The 11,731-nt window shown below is 41.7% G+C and overlaps 1 protein-coding gene across 1 annotated transcript in view; it reads right to left on the minus strand.

Annotated features, from left to right (window-relative positions):
- The window catches only part of ZBTB20 (zinc finger and BTB domain containing 20), a gene marked incomplete at its 3' end in the record, with an annotated part of 33,508 nt that extends 22,436 nt beyond the window's left edge, over positions 1–11,072 (minus strand). The window contains exons 1-2 of the mRNA XM_079547657.1: positions 11,020–11,072; positions 4,298–4,485 (exon numbers count right to left, since the gene is read on the minus strand). The remainder of the gene's footprint in view (positions 1–4,297; positions 4,486–11,019) is intronic.
- Positions 11,073–11,731: the final 659 nt, after the last annotated feature.

An 11,731-nucleotide genomic window follows, 5' to 3' on the forward strand; every position in this document is an offset into this window, starting at 1 on the left:
CTCTCCAGCCTGTTGCTAAGATGTGACTTAAAGAAGTCCTCCTCCATCACAATAACTTGTCAGTGATTGTTTCAAATATTTTTTTAAAAAAGATATCCATGCCTCCCTTTTCTTTGCAACTTTCATTGCCTATCAGAGTCTCAGATCTCTAAGAATTTTGTGTTCTCCAAAATCATAAAAAATTCTTCAGCAGTTTTTCCAATGACTGTCCAAGCTGCTTCTCAGCCCATTGGAAACTCTTTGCTAAGATGCTGCTTTTCCCTTGTCTGGAACAAATTCCTAGGCAGATGGACCATCCAATATCTAAGAATAACTCCTTTAACTATCAATAGAGACAAAGAGATTCAGTTGCACTGTTCCCATGGGATTTCTTTGAGTTTGGACACATCTGTTAAGATGCATACATCAGAGTCTGAATGAAGTTTTTGTCTGATTGTATCTCTTAGCATTTGTGAAAGTTTCTGCCAAAATGATCTTATCTCTTGGCACTTGCAAAACATATATAATGATAGATGCTTTCTAAAGGGCTCCTGAAATAAGTGGCCTATACAGACCAAAACAGTTTAAACAGAGAGCCAAGTCCTGGTGGACTGATTTTCCTCTCAGGAAAATCTTCAAAAGCTTTACCTGAGGGAGTTCAGCCTTTAGATCTAGGACAGTACCAAGTTTATGCATGCTCTGCCCACAAGCAAGAAAGAGCATGGAAAATTGCAAATGACACCACTCTCGTATATGTGGCTTCTTTGTAACCTTTCCAGAACCCTTTCCTCCCTTCTTTACTTGTCTTTGTAGTTTTTTGCAAGACCACCTTTCTTCTGAGCAAGCAGCTACATCTGTTTGCGACAGCTGAGTAGCTAGAGGTATTTGGAGCTCTATCAGCTCAGTCTATGATTTGATTCCAGATTAATTCAAAGTGGTGATTTCTATCTGCCAAGTCCCACATGGAAATAGTTACCTCAGGAAGTACCTCTTCCTGTGACCTCTTTCTACAACTGCATTGCCTGACCATTCATTTCCCAAGAATGAAAAAGCTGGGAATGGACACAACATCTCCCAAGTTCTGGATTTTGCTTCAAGGGTTCAGCTGCACTGAAAATATATTATAATTAAATCCAAAGTCCTAAAATGGTCAGAAACGATCCTGTTTCATTGTGAAGAGGTAGTACAAGAGGCAGCATGCAGAATATACTGCCTTAAGCTCTATATTTTATTGTGTATCACAGTTGACTTTTACATATACATATATTTTTCCCCACTAAGAATTCAATTCAGTAATACTGGCATTCAGTCTATTGCTTAGGCTTTCTTCACCTCTGCCTTTACGGCTGAGGAGCAGATGGCTATCACAGAGTTTTTATTTCCTATGCTTGGAAAAAGTATTTTGGTCTGAATCATTCCAAAAGCACCCTGATTTTTCAAAGTAGACTGGCTTATGAATATTTCTTATAATAAATGTGGTGATGTTTTCTGCCAAGCACTAGTGATTGTGCATGCAAAATGGTCAGTGAAGATTTCAAGCTGATTTGAATAGGTGGTCCATAAAATCAAAGACTTTTTTCCAGATACATAAATGAGGACTTACAGAGCCATCTGGACATCAGTACACTTTTCCAAGAATGGAAATACCCTACATGCTGACTTTTTCTGGATGTTTTTGATATTTTGCATGAAACAATTCCTGTCAAACATTTTGTCTAATTCCAGTTTATAAATAGAATATTAGCCATCCTCTAGAAAACATCCCACCAGAGTAAAAAGTGTCCATTTGAGAATGAAATACAATCTGCTCAGTCACAAGGGTAGAGGCTGTATAGTGGTCTGGGCAAAAGGGACAAGAAACAGTGCTGTACTGTCAAGAAGGCATAGGGAAGAACAGGAAGTGCTGCTGGCCCAAAGAAGGAAGACATAATTGCAGGTCCAATAGCTGAGGAGAAAAAGAGAGGTGTGGCAACATAATTCTGAGGGCAAAAGGAGGGATCTAGTGTAAGAGGAAAGAACCAGTCCAGAAGTCAGGGAAGGGAAGAGGTAAAGGGAACTACAGACGCCAATCGCTTGGGTCAACCAATGTGTTCTAGCAGTAGGGACTGAAACAACATCTAAAAAAATACGCATACCATGTTAAACAGCTGTAGTAAATATGCAAGCATAAATCCGTCCTGCCTCATTTTATCTTCATGTCAGAAACTGGCATTGATATTTTGCAAGAACATGCCAAACATTAATTATAGGCGTACCGCCCCAAAACAAATACAGCCTGATGAAGGTTATAACCCATCATAAATAGCGAGAGAGCTTTTCCAACCGTTTCAAAGTACAAGGAATCAACTAACAGATCAACACCATAAGAGGTTTTTAGCATTTCTTGAATTTTTGTAGGACTCTAACTGTATTTTGGGAACTAGATTTCAACAGCTTCTGAGATAGAACAATTTTAATGCTGAAAATACTATTAAACATTCTTTTTCAAAAACTGACTTCAATGTGAAAGGAACATCTAGTCCAGGTTTGAAGATTTTCTTTCCAATTGACACTGTGAATTTAGCAGGAATGGGAGGTGATTTGTGAACATTAAAATCTTGGGTGTCTAAAGGTCTGCTTGTCCACGAAACAAGAGTACGAAGAGTTGCATGCTCCACCTCTTCATGGTGCCCTTCACCAATTTTCCTCACCCCTGCATTTGGCCACCTCAGTGAGCAAAAGCAGTTCATTCTCTGAGTTCTCCACAATTCCTGCTGGCCTCTGTCCTAAGGTTACTTTCATGGGTTTCTATTTGTACTGTCAAAAACCATCAGTGTGAGGTTTCAAATCCCATTTACTAATGAACTCTTTCATCTTTGTGAATGGGATAAAGAGATTCTTTGTTTGAAAATAAGGATTATTTTTTCTTGTTGTTCTGCTCATTTTTGCATCTTCTTACAAGTCTTTTGTTTTTAGAAAACGTTACAAGACAAAACTGTATCCCAGCTTTGACAAAGTGTTTGACATCACCAATTTGAGGAGAATTCTTATATATACCAAATTGCATACTGCCTGCTGTTCAACTGCTTCACACTTCTTTCTTCTCCTCAGATCACTAGGTGAGATTTAGGAAATTCTCCCTAATGTTTTTATCAGTTCTACTAAAATCAAGATCTCCAGAAGAAGCTCATAATGAATAGAGTCAGAAGCCAGCAGGAATGAATTGCAGCTAAAGTGATTTTGATAGTGATGATCCCTATAACCCAGCTGCTTCCAAGCTTGGCCTTGAGGCAAGATTTTTAAATTTAAAAAGAAAAAGAAAAAAGAATATACATACTTTTTAATCTGATTTTTTATTGTCATGCCCTGATTTTTTTATAGGCCTTTGGAAAGTCTGATTGGCTTCTGAGCTCTTGAAACCCGGCATCACCATTTTCCTATGATTCTATGATTCCTTTTCCTTTCTTCCCCCTTGTAAGTTTTACAGTGTCCTAAAACCACCACAAAAGAGTTTAGCTGTGTTTTATATAACTAGTCAATGATAGGGTTAACAACACCCTCCATGTTCCTTCCCAAGAGACTTTCAGGTATGGACCACTGTGAAATGACACTGTTTGAACACCTGACAGGCTAAGTGCTGACATTCCAGAATCCAGTTTTAATCATTTCCTCTTTTCTGGGGGGAAGAGAGGAGCAGAGGGAAGAGGGCTGGAAGTGGGGAAGAGGAGGGAGGAAGAACAAAATGAGCATTTTAAAAAAAGCTGATTAACACGTGCTGAGTAATCTGAAAGTGAATGCACTGAAAACGTGGGCCTTAGACTGGTACAATCACACAGGTCTATAAAGATCTCCCCGTCTATCACGTATTGAATCTGATTCCATCCATAGAAACACTCCTCCCTTTCAAAGTAGAAACCCTTTACAAGGCAGCATGTTAGAGCCAGACACTGCAATACAATAATAGGCTGAAAATTCCAGTCAGTAGATGAGCTTGGGTAATGAGAAGTATGAGACTATCTGGAGAGAATTAACTACAGTTCTAGTTAGAAGGAGTCATGCTCAAAGGATCTTCCCTTTTTGCTTCGTAAGAAGTTGGAGCAGCCAGCAACTTGACCCATCAACATGTTCTCAGCTTCCTCTGTCTGACTGCATTACCATGACCTTATCACAAAACACTCTTTTTTCAAAGGTAATTCCCACAGGGAAAAAGTAAACTCTGAGGAAGTCTTGCTTGAGCCATTATGGAAAGAACATCCAATTGGCTTGAAAGCCTGGTCTACAGTAAGGAACGTGCTTTCAGGAACCCCAGTGCAACCCAGCAGTGCGTTGGTGTACTCACAATCAGATGACCCTGTGTGTGCGTGTAGGTTTGTTGGTGAATGTGGTGAGTGGATGAGGGCCGGGCTCAGAGACGGAACAGCTTCAAGGTTCAGGCAGGAAAGGCCTGGCTTGGCGCTGCATGCACCCGTCTGAGTAATCTCATTCTCCTCAGACGCCTTCTGGTTTTCAGCTGTCTTGGGTTTCTTCCTGAAAATAAACAAAGAGACCTTTGAAGGGACTGGCTGCATATTTGGGAAAAGGCATTTTTAGAATCTGTTAAAGATAACTTTCTTTTTCCCCCTCTCGCCCCCCTCCCTTCTCTCCTTTCCCTTGCAGGGAGGGAGGCAGAGAAGACTTTCCTCCATGCTTCTTGTTTGGAAACAAGCTGCTCCTTGTTTTGACTCTGATGCAATGGCCCTGAGACTGTATTACAGCAAAGAGGCCAAGCACGAAGCTCCTCATTCTGCCCCTACTGATGACATATAAAGCGAAACTCGTCCCAGTGGTTTAGACAGTCGGAGCTCCGTTTGACAAATATTAACCAAGGCTGTAGCGTTCTGAATAGTTATACAGAAACGTAATAGATTTGTCTGAAAAGCAAACAAATATGCAAGTTTCCAGTTCAACACAAATCAGAGAAAAGACTTGATTTGTAGAAAAAAGCACTGAAGTAATTTTGAGATGCAGAGGTCATCTCAGTAAAGCGTTAAGTTTTGGAGCCTGAAATGACGTACTCTGAGCACAACGCATGCAAGCCCTCAAGGCCTCCTTCCTCGCAGCATTTTGTAAACACAGGGAATTAGAAGCTGTAAGCAGGTGGTGACTGCTGCATCCATTTCACAGTTGGGGAAATTGAGGCACAAAGAAGGGATGTGGCAGGCTTTGATTCACACAGCAGGTCTCCCGCATGGACATCCAGGGGCTCCTTCCCCACACACGCTCTGCTCTCCATATCCCACCTAGAACAGCCTGTGGCTGACACGCCAGAACCCGGAGTTTTTCAGCCCCCGGGCGCTTACATAAGGGCGTTATATAAGGGAGGCACGCCCGGCCGGGGGCAGGGCCGGGGGCAGGGCCGGGACCCGCCGCTATTTCCCTTCGGCCGCCGCTGGGGGGCAGCAGCTGCTGTGCCCGGCGGTGTCCCTTCGGCCGAAGCTTGGGGAAGAAAGGAAAGGAAGAGAAAGCAAAAGTTAAACGAGCACAAAATAAACAAACAAACCACGTCCCACAGGCCGAGAAGAATCGAAAGGTGAAGGAAAGATGGGGAGTTAAAAAAAAGGGGGGGGAAACTGAGGCACGGCAATGAGTTAAGGGCGATGTGCTCACAGCGGCGGGGTCCCTAAGCTGCCCAAACGACCCCAAGTGCTCCCTCTTGTCCAGAAAGTCTGCGTTTAGGTCTTGCAGCAGAGATTTTAGGGAAAACAAAGCTGACCGACAAAGCCTCGATGTGTTTTGGAGTAATGGGGCTAAAATTCCTCGCAGCAGATGTACCACAGACAGCGGGCACAGGCTGCTGCATTCTCCACATATATAATCAATATGCTCAAAATAAGATGGGCCAACATCAAATCAGATTTAAACAATAACAAATAGGAGATGACAAAGTGCACCTTACTTAAAATTGCAAAGGTACAGCTAAGGGTTGAACGGGATTAATTTATCTTGAACAGAAGGAAAATGAAAGCATTTAAAAGCATGTTTTTCATGAAGAGTAAACATAGCATTTTTTGTCAATCCAAGCTCTGGCATCCCTCCGTCTGTTTCCCATCCTGTCACCAAGATCCACCTCTTGCTACATAGCTGAGCCTGCATGAGATGCACAGCTTGCATGTGAGCATGTATATTTTAAAGCGTACAGACTGCCTGTGTTTTGTTCATAGCAGTTTGTGTAGCTCCTTGGCATACTAACTCTGGTGACTTCCACTGCGTGCCCTCACACGTATCATGTCCTGACCCCATGACTTTCCCATGTGCACCCAGCACATGCTGGATACTGCAGTGTGTATAAATCAGTGGCTTTTTACAGCATTGCTACCCAAGAGGCTTTCAGATAGCATGGCTTTTGTCCAGGCAGCAAAGGACATACATAGAGTTAGACTCTGAGCGCATTTGGAAGCTCAGCTCCTGTATTTAAGGTCTGTTTGCAGTCCAGTGTTAGCTCAAATTGTATACTTGGAGTATGGCCTCTGGCTCCAGCTCAATCCCCACGCAAACCTGCTTCCTTTGAGAAGGACAGCGCTGTTATTTGTAGGATAGGGGCTCTGAGCAAGCACTGCTTGTAGGCTGCTAGCACAGCCAGAGTATGTTGTTAGACCTAGCACTGACCAAGGCTGACATTTAATCCATTCTGATCCTGCATCTGCCTCCCAGAACTCGCTTGTACTTGAAATAAAAATGACACCAGTGAGGCTGTGTACAGCATCTCCTGCATTTTCCTTTCCAAACCTACATATTCCAAACCTACTTCAGACGGTCTTGCACCATCACTTTTCCACATTAGAGCCCTGTAGCATGGTGACTTGGATGGGAGGAGAAGCAGTGTTTCTAGAATGACACTAAATGCAATACCTTTCCACAGCAGCTCTCCATTTCTCTCCATTTAGACATGTGCTGTGCCTCAATACTACCTGAAGGGAATGCAGGCCTCCACATGAGGAAATTTCAGTAAAGGAAAGAGCTTATGAAGAAACTCGAATGTGGTTCTTCCTCTGCAGTCTGCAATGTCAGACTGCAATTGTCAGCTAAAGAAAATAGGTAAAACCAGAAAAAAGCTCCAATTGCTCAAAGTATATTGTTATCCTCTTGTTCTACCTTATCTCCCTTACAAAAAATTCCTATTGTTACGATCTTCACCTATATGTTATAATTAAACATTCATGCATTCATTTACAAAGTCTATATTGCTATCTTATTGCTACATTCTTTACAGGGAGAGTTGTTAAGCACTGGATCAGGCTGACAAGACAGGTTGTGGCATTTCCATCCTTGGAGATTTTCAAAACTTAATTGAACCAGGCCCTGAGTAACCTGATCCAACTTGGAAGTCAGCCCTGCTCTGAGTGGGGAATTGGGCTAGGGACCTCCAGAGGACCCTTCCAACCTAATTTCTTCTCTGATTGCACAGTTCTTCTATGAACACTTCCATCAGTGAGCTCTCTAATAAATCTCTGTGTTCCAGAGGTAAAATGGGACACTAACTGTGGAAGAGTATGACTTGTCTTAGCTACGTGAAAAAAATATAAGAATGAAAGCACAGGGATAGGCATGAGAAGGAAGCATGCAATAAAGATTAATCGTGGAACCTTCCCAAAGTATAACTACTTGTCCTTGGACTTCACTGTCAGTCTTGTGTGATTATTTCTGTTGTGAAAGTCAGCCTACCTAATTACTTGAGTTTATCTGAGTATGTCCTCCTCCACAGACTAATCCAAACAAGAAGTTTGCAATATACTTGTTGCTTAGGGCAATGAAAGTTGAAGATACTTGCAAAAAACTTGGGAATTTGCCTTTGGAGCACAGAAATCTGGTCTAACCTTCAGCTATCTCTGAGCTCCTTCTCCACACTTAGGTTCACTACAAGCCCTTCCAAATACTGCGTTACTCCCGAGAACCATCAGAAGGCCATATATCATCTTTGCTTCATGTGAAGGACAGCAGAAAGCCAACATGGAAAAGAAAGGAAAGGCACGTCTGTATATGAAGCTGACGGAAAGACTCCCAGAAGTCATGGACAGAAATGACACTGACCCTTCCAAGATAATCTGAATCTGAAGAGTCACTACAGATTTATTTTTTACTGCTGATATATAAGAAGTTTATCCAGCAGTTCTAAACATCCAACCTACTCATCTCTTTAAATTACATCCTATGTTCGGGTACTTTTCTTTTGTTGGTATTCATTTTCAGCATTCCTTTGTTTTTACTGCGTTACTTCTCATTGTGTTCACTTACACCATCTAAAATACATTTTCTTTCTTAACTGCATGCTCTTTAATACTTAATATGAGCTTAACTGCAGCCACTTACATCCCCAAACTAAACTGTGTGCATTAGTGATTTCTACATCTTGTGTAAAACAGGAATCCTTCCCAGCTTTTTATTTCTGTTTCCCAAAACTTCTTGGTCACTGTCTTCACTGCAGTGAGGTATTTCCTCCTTTCCATCTACCTCAATGCTACAGTATCACACACCGAGGTCTCAGATGGGTGACAGATAACAGTGTGACATTTACTGCAGCGATGGCATTGGCTGCAAAATAGGACAGGATCCTTTCTGCTTAATTTGAAGGCAGAACATAATGTTTTGGATATCCTAGCCTCAGAGCTATCTGGAAACATTGCCACCACTGAGCTTTGGAATGCCTTTAAAATCCCTGCTAACTTTACCTCTTCTTGCTGCCACTCACTTATGCAGCTTTCTTGCCCCCAGTTCTCCACATGCTCTGCACACGATTTCTTTGCATTGCCCTTGTAACCATTGCTTGAGCTTTGAATGGATTTCCCTGTGATGGGTTATCATGTTCTCACAGCTGAACCCTTAAATCAGGTCCAAACCCCCTAAAACAGGCAACCTATCTTGTAGAGCTGCAAGTGCCTTTGACAGGTAGGATTGAACCTACCCTTGCAGAGAGGGCAGCTTTCTGTCCTAACCACTGGGTTAGCAGTGAACAAATTAGCTCAGGTCTTGGATCCTGTGTAGCTGTGCAGAACACACAGTAGTATCCTGGCTCTCAGGGGAAGCTATGATAATGTGACTGTATGAGAATAATGCTACATAATGAACAATAATGAGGCAGTTTTCACCCTCTGAATACAGGGGGGGCTGGGTCACTAACCAGACCTTTGTTCATCGCATACTAAAGAGCATGGAGGGAACATGGCATAAGGTTGCTGATGTTACAAGTGTTGCTGCTGGTTGAGTTTGCCCATCCATATCCCTGGCATTATATCTCTTAACAGATATGACATCACCTTCCAGTAACTGCCCTCAGGTCAGAGATGCCTTTAGTGCCCAAGCCAGGTACTTAACTCACTGGTGTCTTTACTCTTAGTAATTCACGCAGTCTATAATTTTAAAACCCTAGCTTTTCAGATCCTAAAAATATAAAGGTGTGAAAACAGTTCACGTTTGGTTTTAAGCAGTATTTTTCACTGAGTGTTGTGCTGCACATTCTTCCTCTGTCTGTACACGACTAACACAGCTCTTGATATCAGTGCTTATCACTGCCAGTGTTGTGTCTCTTCCAGACGTGACATTGACAATACATATTTAGAAACTGACAGAGTGAAAGAGAGAGAGATGAGTATAATTACTGAATATATATATATATATATATAAAGAAAAAGGAAAAGAAAAAGCAAAAACACCCAACAGAAGTGTTACGTCTGCCCAGAGCCCTCACCTCAAAATTCAGGGTGACTGAAGAGAAGAACCACGAGTGAAGTTTCTGCAGACAAGCTTGCTTTAAAACAACCTAAGCCATCCCAATTTTCCTGCCAGAAGTGTTGCTTCAGCAGTAAGAAGTCCTGCACAGACTGACTGCCTGAATATTCACACGGTTTCTCTGATGATTTTGCAGCCACATTGATCTTCATGCTGTTATAGCTACATGACTGGCAGTTTGTTTAAAATCTCTGACTGCAAATTTGTGTCATACAGTGGAAAATACAAACTCCTGAAAACATCGCCATAAAATGTAATATGAAAGGGAAATCCCAGCAGAACACTGAAAAGCAAGAATAGGAGGCATGGAGAGCTGACAAGAGAGGCCCAATGTTCTCACGCAATAAAAGCCTGGAAAATTTAATCAATGCAGAAAAGTGAAATAAACTCCGAAATCCCTTACAGGAGACTGATTAACATAATTAAGTTAAACTCAGAGATTAAGTTAAACTTAGACTGAAATTTGCTGAGTCTTTTTCAGACCTGCAGTGAGGCTGACATGCCTCCCCAGCTTGTCCATTTCTCCACCTAAACCACAAACCTCAAAAAAGTTACTCCTTGCCTACAAAACTTGCCTCACTTATACCCTCAGAGCACCTTGGCCACAGCAACACTGCCACAATATGAGAACTGATCACAACAAATCAGAACTATGAGATCTACAGGGAAAACCAACAATGCAGATAACATGAAGTCGATCATTTCGCAGTATAATAAAACCACAACACAAAGTCAAAACTGTTTACAATCTCAGGCAACTCTACTTACATAATCCAGCCAAATTTACCAAATTGCAATGGCCTAAAGAAACTCCAGCCCAAATTAGAGATGACTCAAGGCCTGGAAGAAATAGCTTAAACCTTTAAGGAGTTGTAGTAAATTCAATCTACAATGCATGAAACACCAGCAAGAGGAAAGGTGTCTCATTAAAAAGTAATAAGAATAAAAAGAAGATAAACACTCTGAAGACAAACATGGATGAACCGACTAGAACAACACAAACTAGATCAGTAAGCAAGTAGAACCTGCCAAAGTAAGAGAGACACAAGCACAACAGCCATTGCTGAACTATGCTCCGAGGCTATGACTTAAATATTTAAAAGTTTTTTATTGACATATTTTTCGCCCACATATTTCCTTGTAAATTTCAAAAGCAAAAACTCAGTTTACTCTCATCAGTAATGCTTGCAGGTGTTGCAGTTTGTTTTTGTTTTATTTTTTAAATCCATCCTTTTTTCTTTTTTTTTTTTTTCTTTTGCTGAAACAAGCAGCCTTTTATAAGAGATAAAATATACTTACAGTGGTTTCCAAATGGTATCACTCCTCAGGTAAATTACTCCAAGCCTTGGACTTAGTGCACACGTTCATTGGGGCAGGGAACAGAGAGAGGCTGTGTCTGCAACAGAAAGAACCAAAAGGAAAGGTCAGGGGGGAAATAATAATTATTTATTGAGAGCAAGAAAACTCGTTGCAATGATAACTGGCGTTCTCCACTGTCAGTACAGCTGGCTGGAGCCTTGTTCAGTCTCTCCAGCCCCAGCTGTACATGACAACAGAATCGGCTCCCAGCTTCCAAAGGCTGCCCATGCAACCTATTCTGGTGAAGCTGGGACAGGGAGGGCTAGCCAGCAAAATGCTATCAGTAGGATTCTTTGCTAAGAAGTTGCTCACTTTGATGGCATGAGCATGGAAAAGCAATGGAGAGCTAGCACAAACTTGGCACTAAAATGCATCTCATCAGAACAAGGCTAGTCCTGTTCAGAGCAGCGACGAACACTTCCTCAGAACTAAAAGGTAGGAGAAGGAAGAAAAAAACTCCTTCACTTCTTTTGCTGTCTTCATATCACATATAAAAATGATGGCTCATATAAAAAAAAAAATCCCTATTCATCTCCCATCAGGACCACTGCAGTGAGAGCAGTCAAACATCTTATTGCCAGCCTTCCAGTGAAGGTTCAGCTCAGGAACAGCTTTATAGATGGAATTTTCTGAGCTATAGAGGGAGTTGGAC

Source organism: Tetrao urogallus (assembly GCF_951394365.1).
Source record: "Tetrao urogallus genome assembly, chromosome: 1".
Lineage (NCBI taxonomy): Eukaryota > Metazoa > Chordata > Aves > Galliformes > Phasianidae > Tetrao > Tetrao urogallus.